Source organism: Salvelinus namaycush, chromosome 29 (genome assembly GCF_016432855.1).
Source record: "Salvelinus namaycush isolate Seneca chromosome 29, SaNama_1.0, whole genome shotgun sequence".
Classification (NCBI taxonomy): domain Eukaryota; kingdom Metazoa; phylum Chordata; class Actinopteri; order Salmoniformes; family Salmonidae; genus Salvelinus; species Salvelinus namaycush.
Genome location: NC_052335.1, coordinates 22,659,915 through 22,676,529, shown reverse-complemented (window position 1 = coordinate 22,676,529; position 16,615 = coordinate 22,659,915). Strand labels below are relative to the sequence as shown.

At 43.4% G+C, this 16,615-nt stretch overlaps 1 pseudogene; it reads left to right on the top strand.

The window, feature by feature from the left end:
- Positions 1-16,615, top strand: part of LOC120024008 — a 151,004-nt pseudogene that overhangs the window by 110,115 nt on the left and 24,274 nt on the right.

The window sequence follows — 16,615 nt, the reverse complement described above, 5'->3', positions numbered from 1 at the left end:
TGTTTTAATAAGGATTTCCTGCCAGAGCACCACAGACCTGATAACTCTCCGTCTGCTGTATCCATGGAGACCGTGGCTGAGGACATTGGCAGAGGGACCCTTCTTTCATATAAATGGAAACGACAAACAAATTAAATAAAGGTTGCCGTCCCAAAGTTAATCTAAGTTTGTTTGCTATAAGACTAAGAGTAAAAAGAGAGCCAGTTGAGAATCCTCTCCCTCATTTATTGGAAGGCAGGAGATTTTCTCTAAGTCAGTGAGTCGTGTGATTGCATGGTGAGGTGAGGGGCACAGCCCAGCCCCTCTGGAGCCTTTAGTGAGCCCTACCCTGGATATTTAGATGGGAGTGGTAAGGAGAGAACACTATTTTGATCAAAACATTTATTTTTTACCCTTTAGTGTGTTTTCTTGACTGTATTTATACTTGGGATATCGCTTTTCAACAGTAAATGTTCACAAATCGCTGGAAGACGTCTTTAAAACAGGGGCCTCAGAGGCATAGCCTACTGTACAGGAGTGGCTTCTTAAAGGTATTCCTGCTCTATTTGCCCAGTGAAACATGTCTCTGGCCTCAGGATGTGAAATGCATTTTAATCTACAACTATATGAGAGGCTGAGTCCTGGTGTGGTACTGGAGAATAGAGTTGTCCAATGTCACAGAGGCTGTTTTTCTTTCAAAATACCCTTGCATAATCCACTTGCAACATAAGCACTTCAAATCCTTGGAAAAGACCTTCTCAAATACAACCCATTATCTGTGTATTTTGTGTGACATTTATAAGTGATGCTGTTTGTTTGTTGTCTCTGTGTTGCTGCAGTTGTCCCTGAAACCAGAGCAGACCAAGCTGCCCCTAGTGGACAAAGACAACCAGCAGGAGACCACACGTGGAGTGACCTTCCAGCACCCAGAGATCATCGCTAACGCTGACCTGGTCACCCAGAAGTTGACCAAAACCTACTACTGGAGACTGCCTGAACAGTTCCAGGCGTCCATGGTGAGGGCACCCTCCTCTCAAAATGATTTAACAAGTTGATAAGAAGTGTACAATCGACCGCTGACATATACTGTATAATTGCTTGGGTCTGATTCATGTGTTTGAATTGAGAACTGGTGAACATTGCTGCTTTAAAACACTATCCAACTTGCACTTATCAGCAGTTGACTATATTCTGTTCAGAGATGAGTATTGTACTAACAAGTTACTTGGATGGTTTCTCCTCTTTAGATCACAGCCTACTAAAGCAAGCTGAAGTAAGCCATCTACTTTAAGGGGGGTGACGAGACAGGCCGCACCTCCTACGAACCCCAGGTCATCATAAAGGGAGTGTCCAACAGAGACAAGGTGATGGTCCGCCACATGCAGGGACTGCAGATTGGACAACCCACCCGCTATGAAATCGACATGACAGAGGTAAGGACCTGGGATTACATGCTGGATCTCTTATTGTCATAACTGTTTCCTAACCTCTTAAAATGCAGTTATTATCTATTTGACACTGAAACTCGCTTGTGTTGTTAAAACAATTATGGGCCTTTGTGATGGATGCCATGCCAATGCATCTCTTGTCTTTTTCCCAATAGCTTTTCAAAGCTAGATTTTAACCTCTAATAATACAGTAATGATAAATTGACACTGAAGTGATGTTATGAACATGTTTTGTTTTTCAAAAAGAGTAGAAGTACGAAGACAAGAATGCCATGACACGCGAGGACTTCATGGACGTGCTGTTTTATGTTGACCACGTCCTCATTAAGAGTTCCCATGGGAACATGATGAGACATAGCAGGTGAGCTCTCCTCTCTGTCTCTGAACACATAATTGGCTAAACTGAGACAACCACTGATAGAGAGCTAAGGCATTGACTGTTTACTCTACACTCTTCATTTCAGTATCACTGTCAGCTTAATCATGTCGTGTTAACATAGATCACTCTCTGCCTTCAACACTGACCTGTTCAATCCATGTAATGAACTAGGGGCAATAGCATAATAGCATATTTCAAGCATAGAGAAGAGAATGCAGAATGTCCATGGAAAAGCTTTGGATTGTTGCCATTGGCTCACATGGCTGTCTCTCTCTCCCTTTCTCTTCCTTTCTCTCTCTCCACTAAACCCAGGATCTCTGAGATTTCTATGGAGGTGGCAGAGGAGGGAAGGCCGTCCGTGGAGAGTGAGTGGGCTCACCAGATAGAGAAGTGTGACTGCCCCCTGGGCTTCTCTGGCCTGTCCTGCGAGGTAGGCTAGCTAGCCACACCACCTGGTGTGTGTCTGTGTCTCCCATCAGACCATCAGCCCTGGCGACAGGGTCATCCATCAGATAGGGCTGTGTGTGTGTGTGTCTCCCATCAGACCATCAGCCATGGCGACAGGGTCATCCATCAGAGAGGGCTGTGTATGTGTGTCTCCCATCAAACCATCAGCCATGGCGACAGGGTCATCCACCAGAGAGGGCTGTGTGTGTGTCTCCCATCAGATCATCAGCCATGACGACAGGGTCATCCACCAGAGAGGGCTGTGTGTGTGCGTGCGTGCGTGCGTGCGTGCGTGCGTGCGTGCGTGCGTGCGGCTGTGAGTCAGTCACGGACCAATCAGAGCCACAGCCGTGGAGTCAGGCTGAAACACCTGTTAGAAACAGTTCACATCCTTCTCATCAAAACTGCTAGCTCTCCCCCTATTTCTCACACCTCTGTCCAGACACCTCGAATGCTCCCCCATTCTTTAGTGCGTCTCTACTCCACTCCTAATGAACTCTTGTTGTGTTACTACGACAACCTCCATCCAGACCTGAGTGTTACTGATGTGTCTCCTACTGGATCCCTCATAAAGGCGGCTGTAAGAAAACCAGACAGATGGCAATAATTTGAAGCTGCCACATAGTTAATAAAGTTTTTTTAAACAGGCGTTTAACGTGTTTGCGGGGAACAGATGGTGCCTCAAATTGACCCGATTAATTCTCAGTGAGTATGTCTTGTTGGAGCCCGGGACTCCCACGAGCGCGCGCGGGGGGGGGGGGGGGGGGGGGGGGGGGGGGTGTGTGTGTGTGTGTAACAGCCTAACCGGTAACCGTCTGTCTGTGTTTCGCCCATCGGCAGGAATGTGTGGCCGGGTTGTACCTTCTGTCTGCCCGCAGCGGTGGCGCGGCCTCCAGAACGGACATCGGGAGCTGTGTGCAGTGCCAGTGCAACGGGCACAGTAAGGCCTGTGACCCGGAGACATCCATCTGCCAGGTAAGCGCTTTACAACGTCCCTGTGACCTGAGGAGGACGGTGCCGTTGGCAATAGTTGGCAGGCTGCCCTGTGACTGCACCCATAAGAGTAGAGGATCTGCACATTTGTTCAGAAGCCAGCTGATAGGCTACATAGTCCAGTGGCACCAGGAAGTAGAATATAGTGTAGCGTCTGGAATAGATTTGACTGGTAAATACTAACAAGAATGTAGCGCTAGAGAGCAGTCCATGTCGTTTAATACAGAGCATAATGTGCCCTTCAGATATAAGGTCCTTTGGTCCTTTGGTCAAGATAAAACCAACCTTATTCTCTGCTTCCCAAATCATCTCCTAGAGCCTGTCCTGCCTCATGTTATAGGCTGGAACTGAAACTCAATCCCAGCTTTCATTTGCATTTGTGCTAATAACAATATAATTTGCATTTTACGGAGCCGGCAAATTGAAAATGTTAAATGGGTTTGTACAGCGTAATGTGGGTAATTGAGGTACACAGGAAGTTAATGAAAGTCTTTTGAATACCCCGGCTCAGTAGTTCGCAACTTCTGCTGACTGATTAGTGTTACTGCTCTGAATTGGCAGTTTGGCACTTTTTCTCAGAGCAGAGCGGTGGATAGAGGAGAGGAAAGGAAAACGGCCCTGGGCTGACAGGGAGGGCCCCAAGCTCAGGCTCTGGAAGGGCCCTCACTTCAACACAACAGTTAAGACACATCCACCCTCCACCCCGACAACCGCTGGGTTTAGTTTAGTTAGATTCTGAAGTTGTGAATTCATTTTAAGTAAATCATCCATCAGAGTGAATGGTTGTGAATGTGGATATGATATTAGTGTGTCTTCTCTACAGAACTGCCAGCACAACACAGAGGGGGACAGGTGTGAGCGCTGTGCCCCAGGATACTATGATGTAGTGAGGGGCAGACCCGGCGACTGCAAGCCCTGTGCCTGCTCCCTCACCAACCATGAGAACAAGTAAGTCACAGAGGCACAGTTGAATGGCTCTACTACTGTGAAATAAAATCAGTTCTCATATGGAGCTCTCTTTCTCTTAGTTTCAGCCCTTCCTGTGTGACAGAGGGATTGAATGACTACCATTGTGCTGCCTGCCCTGAGGGCCATGTGGGAAAGTACTGTGAGAGGTAAGAACTCTCTACTGAACATACAAAATCCACAAGGATCTTTGTGAATCGTATTGTAACTGAACTCACCTCATACTGTAAAGTGTTGGTTCCATGTTTCATGAGCTGAAATAAAAGCTCCCAGAAATGTTCCACAAAATGCTTATTTCCCTCAAATGTTGTGCACGAATTTGTTAACATCCCTGTTGGTGAGCATTTTTCTCCATTGCCAAGATAATCCATCCACCTGACAGGTGTGGCATATCAAGAAGCAGATAGCATTACATAGGTGCACCTTGTGCTGGGGACAATAAAAAGCCACCAAAATGTGTAGTTTTGTCACACAACACAATGCCACAGATGTCTCAAGTTTTGAGGGAGCGTGCAATTGGCATACAGGAATGTCCACCAGAGGTGATGCTAGAGAATTTAATGTTAATTTCTCTACCATAAGCCGCCTCCAACGTCGTTTTAGAGAATTTGGCAATACATCCAAACAGCCTCACAACCGCAGTCCACATATATGGCGTTGTGTGGGCGAGCGGTTTGCTGATGTCAATGTTGTAAACAGAGTGCAATTTGAATGCACAGAGATACCGTGACGAGATCCTGAGGCCCATTGTGAGGTCAATTTTTTTTAAGGTATCTGTGACCAACAGATGCATATCTGTATTCCCAGTCATATGAAATCCATAGATTAGGGCCTAATTTATTTATTTAAGTTGACTGATTTCCTTATATGAACTATAGCTCAGTAAAATCGTTTAAATTGTTGCATGTTGCGTATCATTGTTTTTTCATGTTTAGCTGTGTCGTGACTTGACTTTCGTTAATCTGATGACTGTTATTTATTTAACAATATTTATGTAACAATTAACTCATTAGGATTTGGGGCACCACGGAAGAAGTTGTTTAACGGGTTACCATCTCCCGAATAAACTCGAAAAGATATATAAGTTATATATCGATAACAGTCACTTATTAATCATTACCTCATATCAGTCTCATTCTGAACAACGAATACTCCTTGGACCCGCAAGAACCCCAGCTTTACTTTTGATTCAGCACTACACAAAATGTGTTTAATTAATTATTTACAAGCTAACTAAATAATAACACAGAATACACATACACACTTACATGAGACAAAGGTTCCTAGTGTACTGACAAGATATGACGGCTATTTACACAGCGATGGAGAATGGGGTGGTGAGAATAGAGAGATAGAGAAAAAGGGACATTTATAGTGGATACATTCTAGGACTGTCCTCACATTAATCATATACTTTGTACACAAACCGCCACCTGTTTGGAATAAGAAAATAATGAATGTATTTGCGCGTTGAATGCCGTTCGTTCGTCGTTTATCTCGGTCGGAACCAAGCCCTCTTTGAAAATTGTTTCGGTGAGCCTTTCCTGTGGGCCACTTGTACAGTACACGCTCTGATTGTCCACCAGAGGTCACAATGTCCTTCTTAGTTGTCCAGTGTCCAATGGGCTGTTTCCTGAGAACAGCCGTACCAGTGATTGTCTGGAACAGCCGTACCAGTGATTGTCTGAGAGGGGAGTTTTCTTCTCCTCTTCCTTGGGTAGATAGTCAAAGTTCCAAACCACTTTACACACACATTTGCAGACTGGCGGTGTCCTGGTCTGGTAAGTTCATTTTCTTCACCTCGTGTTGAGAGTTTCAGAGTTTCTAACCATTTCAACATGTGGACCATGGTCTCACATCTTTCTGGTCTAATATGTTACTTCTTAGCCGGCCCTTTTAAGCACTCTGGCCAAAGGGGACGGCTCCATCCGTCTGACACGCTCTTCTGACCTCACTCGGGGTGTGGCTACTTAATGTGCAAAGGATATGATTAGAAGTGATCTCTTATGACTCCTAAAATCACATTCCTATCTTAAAACCTGTTGAGGACAGAGGGCGCTGTTTTCACTTTGGGGGAAAATCGTGCCCAATTTAAACGGCCTCGTACTCAATTCTTGCTCATACAATATGCATATTATTATTACTATTGGATAGAAAACACTCTCTAGTTTCTAAAACCGTTTGAATTATATCTGTGAGTAAAACAGAACTCCTTTTGCAGCAAACTTCCTGACAGGAAGTGGAAAATCTGAAATCAATGCACTGTTCTAGGGCCTGCCTATTAAAGTCCTTGATATTTGTTAGTTTAGATGCACTTCATACGTCTTCCACTAGATGTCGACAGGCAGTGAGAGAAGAAATGGAGTGGGTAACTTGATCTGGGGTCGAATAATAGCTCTCGGCATGACGTGTCACCAGTTTCCTGTTTTCTGGAGAGCGCGTGAAGGGACCTGGATTTGCCTTCTGATAAGCTGTCGTTATGGACGACTAATATCTCCGGCTTTGATTTTATTTGATACATGTGACAATATCATCGTAAAGTATGTTTTTTCAATATAGTTTAATCAGATTATTGAAATTTTTTCGGGAGTTTTGCCCTGTTCCGTTCTCTGAGTTTGTTGACGATGGAGAGATTCGCGCCACTTGGCAAGTGTACTTGCTAAATCGAGAGGGAAATTTGCCGTTCTAAAACCAAACAACGATTGTTCTGGACAAAGGACCCCTTGTACAACATTCTGATGGAAGATCAGCAAAAGTAGGACCCATTTTATGATGTTATTTCATATATCTGTCGTACATGTGAACTAGTAGTTTGCGGCCAGGTTTTGGGCACGCTCTCGCCATAACGTAAACTGCATATCGTAATGAAGTTATTTTTTAGAATTCTAACACGGCGATTGCATTAAGAACTAGTGTATCTATCATTTCCTATACAACATGTATTTTTTAGTTATGTTTATTAATAGTTATTTGGTCAGAATATGTGTGTCAGAAAAAGTGTCAGAAAAATATCCGGACATTGTGGGAAAAAGATGCTACGTTAGCACAATGTATAACCACTGATTTCAGCTCTAAATATGCACATTTTCGAACAAAACATAAGTGTATGTATAACCTGATGTTATAGGACTGTCATCTGATGAAGCTTATCAAGGTTAGTCAAAAATTATATATCTTGCTGGTTTATTCGCTATCGCTAACGTGCCTATTGCTATCGCTAACGTGCCTTGATGAATGAATGCGGTAGTGTAGTAGGCTATTGTAGTAAGCTAATATAATGCTATATTGTGTTTTCGCTGTAAAACACTTAAAAAATCGGAAATATTGGCTGGATTCACAAGATGTTTGTCTTTAATTTGCTGTACACCATCGATTTTTCAGAAATGTTTTATGATGAGTATTTAGGTATTTGACGTTGGTGTCTGTAATTACTCTGGCTGCTTCGGTTCTATTTCTGACGGTAGCTGTGATTGTAGCTGCAATGTAAAACTGATTTATACCTCAAATATGCACATTTTTCGAACAAAACATAGATTTATTGTATAACATGTTATAAGACTGTCATCTGATGAAGTTGTTTCTTGGTTAGTTTGGTTGGTTCTTGGTTAGTTAGGTTGGCTTTGTGCATGCTACCTGTGCTGTGAAAAATGTCTGTCCTTTTTTGTATTTGGTGGTGAGCTAACATAAATATATGTGGTGTTTTCGCTGTAAAACATTTTAAAAATTGGACATGTTGACTGGATTCACAAGATGTGTATCTTTCATTTGCTGTATTGGACTTGTTAATGTGTGAAAGTTAAATATTTCTAAAAAATATCTTTTGAATTTCGCGCTCTGCCTTTTCAGTGGAATGTGGGAGGAGTTCCGCTAGCGGAACGCCAGAGCCAGACAGGTTAACAGAAATATCTTCATAATGTTTCATATCCTATGCACAACGTATTGGATGGAAACGTGACATATAAAAGGGGTATTCATTCCAAGTTACAGTATTTGGTCCATGCAGTTTTTAATAACATCACAACATGAAAAGCAATATGACATTTGTTTTCTACATCTCCCCACTGACCATTTCCCACATTCTTTATGATAGAACTATTGTTTCATTATCCACTTTTTGAACGTTAGAGTTTTTGGGCGGCAAAAGTCTTCTGGAGACGAAGACATTCCTTTGGTTGATACTAAGGAGCAAGAGTTCTCTGCTGCATAGAATTTACGACCAGAGTGTGAAGATGTCAAAACCCCCATTGTCCCCCCCCCCCCCTTTGTGTGTGGGTGGGAGAGGGTCTGGTGATTGTCAGCCATTGCCAAGCTGATCTGACCCATTGTGATCCTCACGTGCAGTCATGACAGTTGTTTTGGGGGTTTCCTCCAAAGGTTTCCTTTGAGCCAAAGCCGAAGGGATCATGCCCAGGGGGCCAGGGTTCTGGCCTGGAAGCACGCTTTCCACTGTACTTTCGGTACTGCAATTTAGATGAAGCTGAGGCCAAAAGGACAATCCCATAGATGGCCCCACAGAGAAGTACAATTTAAAAATTCCTTTGTGACAAAAATATTCATTGAATTATTCCAGTAATTGTCTTCAAGGCCGTTTTTTTGTCTGCCATGCTTCTGGATGACGTGACGATGTCATCGCTGCTCGCGCTTGCTACAGTGCGCACTGAGCGCTAGTGCGCAGGCATTATCGGCTCTGTAAAGCAGATGGCAGCGACCACGAAACAGGGTATGTGAACGTGAGTAGATTACGTTAAAAAACAACGGGCGTCCATCTAGGAAGCAGTCTCCAGTTCTTTTATACCTCAATGATCATGCCTCATCTTTTGGAGGTGGATGCAGATTGTATGGTGCTCCACAACAACACTCTTGGACTGTAATTAAAGTCGATAATCGACATTACTGCTCAGGAACTCCTTCCGTTTATCCAAATGTAATGGCAGGCCTCCCGAGTGTCACAACCGGCCGTGATTGGGAGACCCTAGGGCAGCGCACAATTGGCCCAGTGTCGTCCGGGTTAGGGGAGGGTTTGGCTGGGGGGGCTTTACTTGGCTCATCGCTCTCTTGTGGCGGGCAGGCGCCTGCAGGCTGACCTCGGTCGTCAGTTGAACACTGTTTCCTCCGACACATTGGTGCGGCTGGCTTCCAGGTCAAGAGGGTGGGTGTTAAGAAGCACAGTTTGATGGGTCATGTTTCGGAGGACGCATGACTCGACCTTCGCCTACCCTTTGGGCAGTTGCAGCGATGAGTCAAGATTGAAATTGGTGAGAAAAATAAATCATTTTTAATGGCAACATTTTACTGAACATTATATTATCGTAATTTGTCGTGAAGAGTTCATCGTCAAACGGCGGGAAATTAGCTAGCTAGGTAGGCCTCATTCCCTTCCTTGATTGGTGCGAGGCAAGCCGCAAAAAGTGTGCTGCTTGTTAGGGTGGCGGCGCAATAGCGGGTGAAAGTAGTCTTCTTCTTCTAGTGGATTTTTAAGTGTATTGATGCCTTTCACAGGTACTGTATGAGTGCAAGACACACTCAGATGAACAAAAATATATATTGGATGAAACCAAAAAAACTACTAGTTAGTTACCTGTACTAGTTACCTGTATCTGTTTCACTTTTACCGGGCACTCTGAAGACCTGGCTTCATGATTACCTTTGGAGTTACTACACTGACTGGGTTTGTCCTCCAGGCATGTCTCCACGAAATGAAAAGCCTCACATCTGGCACATCTAGGCTGCTCCTTCCTACGAACTGATGCTACATGACCAAATATCTGGCAGCGAAATCCCTGCAGCACAGTAGGCATGAATGCTTTAACTGGGTAGATAACATATCATAACATTGCCCGAGAAGGGAGAAACTCCAAATCAAAACATCATACGTGTCAAACAACCCCATGATTTACTTTTTTTCCCTTCAACCGTACTTCAATCAACAAAGAATCATCGTGGACAGGTCTTCCCACTTTTCAGACACCGATGCCGCTCCTTAATTTAATACTTCATCCTCATTCTCTTCAACTCCTTCAAACTCCATGTTAATCCCTCCATGGTCACTATTAACAAGAGGAAAAAAGTACTCAGCATCAGTCGTTTTTTAAATATTTGCGAGGACCACGTTTATATTTGGAAGACGTAGGTCTATATTCGAGAGATGCAGGTCGGATTCCGTAGCAAAACATTTCATCTGATGCAAAAAATAACCCGTATACCGTTTACTCTAGGAAGCAAACGGAACAGAATACGGAGGGACCTATTCGTCCAATAGAAACTCTAGTTTTTATTACAAAATGTTTTCTTTTTGGAGTAATCCGACTAATGAATACGACCCTGGAAAAGAGACACAGGAAATTCGACATTTCGATAGCATTGCAAAAATAAGATTGCGGTGGATCTGGAGAAAAGGAAAGATGAAAGATACTTTTAACCAACTCCTCCTTCCATCTGTGGAAAGCCCTTGTAAATACCCTGATCATTTGCCACTGGAGAAGGCCAAAACATGGCAGACAAAACATTATACCCCAACTGCATGCGAAGGAGCTCCAATCCACAAAGTAAACAAAGATGGCAGCCACACTATTTCTGTAAAAAAATAAGATGAAGTAAAGAACACTGTCAAACCTTCATTTGTAAAAAAAGAAGTAGCAGCCTTGTTTCACTAAACATTGTTTGCTCTTTAATTACTGTAATTTGTTTGAGACTGCATGTCAGATGATTCAAGTGAAACTGATTGGCCTCATGTTGTCTTACCTTTGAGGATGGTAACAGGAATTGGACTGGTGTGTGATCTTGTGCATGTATTTCATGCAGCGTGTGCATTTGACTGTTTTATCACAAACTCTCACACTCGCAGGATGTGTGCCCTCTTTCTGTGTGGATTGTCAGACCTTCCTCTGTAACAGCGGGTCTGTAAAAAACATGTTTATTTCTTCAGGAGAAACTGGAAGGACATGACAAGTCTACACATGGTTTGTTTTGTGTGTGTGTGTGTGTGTGTGTGTGTGTGTACTGTGCCCGCAAGTGTGTGTTTTGCTTTCCTATTGCTTGTGGCATGTTGAACACTCATAATGGGTTGCCAAAAGCCGTTTCACACTCTATGTTAAATTTCACGCTCGAGATCCCTTCACCCGGTGCGGCTCCTGTTTAATCTCAAACCAGCAAAAAAACTCCAGGATTCTCCAAAGCCTAAAGAGTAGAGGACCAAGGACGGCTATCTTGAAGTGTTTTCAAAGAGCGATTGTGTCTTTTGAGGGAGCACTGGTGTGTGTGGGGGAATGGTATGAAATTAAACTAAACAAGGTGAAGGAGGAAGAAGCTGGGGCTCAACCCATTCCACCATGTCCCTCACATTGAAAAGCACTTCTCTCAGGCTGTGCCCCCTCCTAGGGTGGCAACACAGTCGACCCTTGTAAATACAGTAATGCCCCCCTGGTAGAGATGTTGTCAGGCAACAAGCTACCATTAGCACCCCCATGCCCTTGGGGTTGACCCCTTGACCCCCAGTAGGGTGGTGTGATGTGTGTGTGTGTGTGTGTGTGTGTGTGTGTGTGTGTGTGTGTGTGTGTGTGTGTGTGTGTGTGTGTGTGTGTGTGTGTGTGTGTGTGTGTGTGTGTGTGTGTGTGTGTGTGTTATAGCATGCGATGACGACTGTTCTGGGCTCCTCATTAGTGATATGCAAAGATTGCATCAAATCATCACCAGTATCAACCTCACCACCCCTCTACCACTGCCATACAAAGTCCTCTACCAGTTTGAGAACATGACAGAGTAACTCAAGGTGAATAGAAGGCTCCCAAACACTTCCCTTAGTGTTCTCTCCAAAGAGAGTACTACATTATTTCTATATAAAACAATTATATGATTATTAGATTTTAAAGATAAAGATTCTAAGCTGATATTTTTTTTAAATGACTTGGATTTTGCTAAGATGAACAGAATCAGTCGTGATTAAGTTACCCACCTGGACAAGGTGCTGGGTTAATATCTCTCAGCTGTTAGTGTCTCTGTGGGAGATGTAGAGCCCGTAACACACCGCGGCTTCAAACACTCCTCAAATCCCCTCCAGACGACACCATAGCTCCACTCCATTTAGCCACCTCTCCCTCTCCTGCAAGACCAAAGACACAATCACCACAGTCTGTAGCAGTAATATATTACACACACAGCAGCCTTTAAACGTATTGATAACAAGCGGTTTTGATAACAAGAGTGAATTTTCCCCAAATCCTCGGAAAGCAGAGGAGATGGAACTGGAGATATAAGACACAACAAAGATGCAGATTATTACTAAAGGGCATCCTGAGGGGGGTCAATGAAGACATCACTTGATTGCTCCCCTCTTGTGGAAAGCCAGATCATTGGCTCAGGCTGGGCTTTTAGAGTCCACTGAGCTAGATGCCCTTTCGCAGTCGCTGGTGCTCTGCTGCTTGTAAGTCTGTGAGGAGATATATGGCAGGGGGACCACTGGCATAACACTGATGAATTGGGCTGGGGTGCAAGTTAAATACAGGGAATCAAGGGTCTGCTCACACACACCTCGCCTGCCAGACCTGTGGTGATTTAATGGTAGATGACCTTTCGGCACAGTGCCCCACTCTGACTCTCTCCCCTCTGCGTGTGTATGTGTGTGTCTCCCCCACAGCACATGCTCTCGCCACAGAATTCGCTGGAGAGGCGCCTGCAGCTGGCCGGCAGTAACCTAGGTAGCCTGGTGACAACCTACTGGTCAAATAGCCCTTGCACAGCCTGGAGGTGTGTTTTGGGTTATTGTTCTGTTAAAAAACAAATGATAGTCCCAATAAGCGCAAACCAGATAGGATGGCATATCGCTGCAGAATGCTGTGGTAGCCATGCTGGTTAAGTGTGCCTTGAATTCTAAATAAATCACTGACAGTGTCACCAGCAAAGCACCCCCACATCATCACACCTACTCCTCCGTGCTTCACGGTGGGAACCACACATGCAGAGATCATTCGTTCACCTACTCTGCATCTCACAAAGACACGGCGGTTGGAACCAAAAATCTAAAATTTGGACTCATCAGACCAAAGAACAGATTTCCACCGGTCTAATGTCCATTAGTTGTGTTTCTTGGCCCAAGCAAGTCTCTTCTTATTGGTGTCCTTTAGTAGTGGTTTCTTTACAGCAATTCGACCATGAAGGCCTGATTCACACAGTCTCCTCTGAACAGTTGATGTTGAGATGTGTCTTTTACTTGAACTCTGTGAAGCATTTATTTGGGCAGCAATCTGAGGTGCAGTTAACTCTAATGAACCTATCCTCTGCAGGTAACTCTGGGTCTTCCTTTCCTGTGGCGGTCCTCATGAGAGCCAGTATCATCATGGCGCTTGAGGGTTTTGCGACTGCATTTGAAGAAACTTTCAAAGTTCTTGGAATGTTCCGTATTTACTGACCTTCATGTCTTAAATAATGGACTGTCGTTTCTCTTTGCTTTCTTTGAGCTGTTCTTGCCATAATATGGACTTGTTTTTTTTTACCAAATAGAGCTATCTTCTGTATACCACCCCTACCTTGTCACAACACAACTGAGTGGCTCAAACACATCAAGAAGGAAAGAAATTCCACAAATTAACTTTTAACAAGGCACACCTGTTAATTGAAATGCATTCCAGGTGACTACCTCATGAAGCTGGTTGAGAGAATGCCAAGAGTGTGCAAAGCTGTCATCAAGGCAAAGGGTGGCTACTTTGATGAATTTCATATATAAAATATATTTTGATTTGTTTAACACTTTGTTGGTTACTACATGATTCCATATGTGTTATTTCATAGTTTTGAAGTCTTCACTATTATTCTACAAGGTAGAAAATAGTAAAAATAAAGAAAAACCCTGGAATGAGTAGGTGTGTCCAAACTTTTGACTGGTACTGTAGAATGTTCTGTTGCAGAAAGATCTTTGGATAAAGCTCTGTTACCAAAACAATCCACTGTCCATAAGACATCTCTACTTCTCATTTCTCTGACAAGAAAACACATTCTGACATTGATATTTAATCAAGACCAGTCTGTTAGGTTGTTTGATTTAGTCCTAGTCTGTTACGTAAGCACAGCTAGTCCATTTTGTGATTCACTCATTCTATAGTCCTGACCTTGTTGTTTTGTTCCTCGCTGCAAAACAAAGATTTATCTTTTCTTTTGAAGCCTTGGTTATTGTAAGAAATCCATATATTTTCATTGACATTGGTTCTTTGTGTATGTCCTAGGTTGTCTCTTTTGATTCGAACACACAGTCAGGAACAGTACTTAGCTAATGACCTTGATATAGCATTTATGAATGGTCTAAATCAACTCTGACTGCTGGTTATGAACTAGATTTTTTGGACCAGTCACTTTGAGGCTGTCCCTTAGACCATTGGGGGCCACAGGATTCCGTATTGGAAACGTGCAGTTAACACACTAGTCACAATTTCAAATAAAATAAAATCAAGTTGTAATAGTCACATGCGCCGAATACAACAGGCGAGCAAACAGACGACGATGCTGAGAGAATCCACAAAAGAGCCAAAGACCTGGAACTATTCGTCAAGAACAACCTACTGGCTGCAGAAGGTACAGTACATTTGTCTACATTCATATAAGATAAGATTCTCCCATAAACTAGTACATCTAAATGACATTCCTGCTGTAATGCTGCAGAGCACTGATTGAGTGTCATAAAGGCCAGAGCGTCAGGATGTTGTGGAAATCAGTGTCTGGGCTCAGTGCTGTGTCCTCTGCTCTGTGATTAGACGCCATTGTTTTGTAACATTTTATACTGGGTTGAAATTGGAAGATGATTCTGTTAATAAAGGGCCTGGTCGGTGTAGAGCGCTGAAGCGGTGTTGCCATGTAAAGGCCTAATTAATAGGGATGGAGGATGGGGTCTGGAGAAGGCGGTATAATCAGTTGTGGGCTGGCACGTTGTGGCTTCTCACCGTGGGTGACATGATTAGTGTCAGCAGGGAACCTTTCTCCCATAGCCTCGCCAACATGGACCATCCCTGCTACAGTTGAAGTCAGAAGTTTACATACACCTTAGCCAAATACATTTAAAATCAGTTTTTCACAATTCCTGACATTTAATCCTAGTAAAAATGCCCTGTCTTAGGTCAGTTAGGATCACCACTTTATTTTAAGAATATGAAATGTCAAAATAATAGCAGAGAGAATGATTTATTTCAGCTTTGATTTCTTTCACCACATTCCCAGTGGGTCAGAAGTTTACATACACTCAATTAGTATTTGGTAGCATTGCCATTAAATTATTTAACTTGGGTCAAACGTTTTGGTTAGCCTCCCACAAGCTTCCCACAATAAGTTGGGTGAATTTTAGCCCATTCCTCCTGACAGAGCTGGTGTAACTGAGTCAGATTTGTAGGCCTCCTTGCTTGCACACGTTTTTTCAGTTCTGCCCACAAATGATCTATAGGATTGAGGTCAGGGCTTTGTGATGGCCACTCCAATACCTTGACTTTGTTGTCCTTAAGCCATTTTGCCACAACTTTGGGAGTATGCTTGGGGTCATTGACCATTTGGAAGACCCATTTGCGACCAAACTTTAACTTCGTGACTGATGTCTTGAGATGTTGCTTCAATATATCCACATCATTTTCATTCCTCATTATGCTATCTATTTTGTGAAGTGCACCAGTCCCTCCTGCAGCAAAGCACCCCCACAACATGATAATGCCACCCCCGTGCTTCACGGTTGGGATGGTGTTCTTCGGATTGCAAGCGTCCCCCCTTTTCCTCCAAACATAACGATGGTCATTATGGCCAAACAGCTCTATTTTTGTTTCATCAGACCAAAGAAAATGTCTCCAAAAAGTACAATCTTTGTCCCCATGTGCAGTTGCAAACCGTAGTCTGGCTTTTTTATGGCGGTTTTGGAGCAGCGGCTTCTTCCTTGCTGAGCGGCCTTTCAGGTTATGTCGATATAGGACTTGTTTTACTGTGAATATAGATACTTTTGTACCTGTTTCCTCCAGCATCTTCACAAGGTCCTTTGCTGTTGTTCTGGGATTGATTTGCACTTTTCACATCAAAGTACGTTCATCTCTAGGAGACAGAACGCGTCTCCTTTTTGAGCGGTATGACGGCTGGTGGTCACATGGTGTTCATAGTTGCGTACAATCCTTTGTAGAGATGAACATGGTACCTTCAGGCATTTGGAAATTTCTCCCAAGGATGAACCAGACTTGTGGAGGTCTACAAGTTTTTTTCTGGGGTCTTGGCTGATTTCTTTTGATTTTCCCATGATGTCAAGCCAAGAGGCACTAAGTTTGAAGGTAGGCCTTGAAATACATCCACAGGTACACCTCCAATTGACTCAAATTATGTCAATTAGCCTATCAGAAGCTTCTAAAGCCATGGCATCGTTTTCTGGAATTTTCCAAGCTGTTTAAAGCCACAG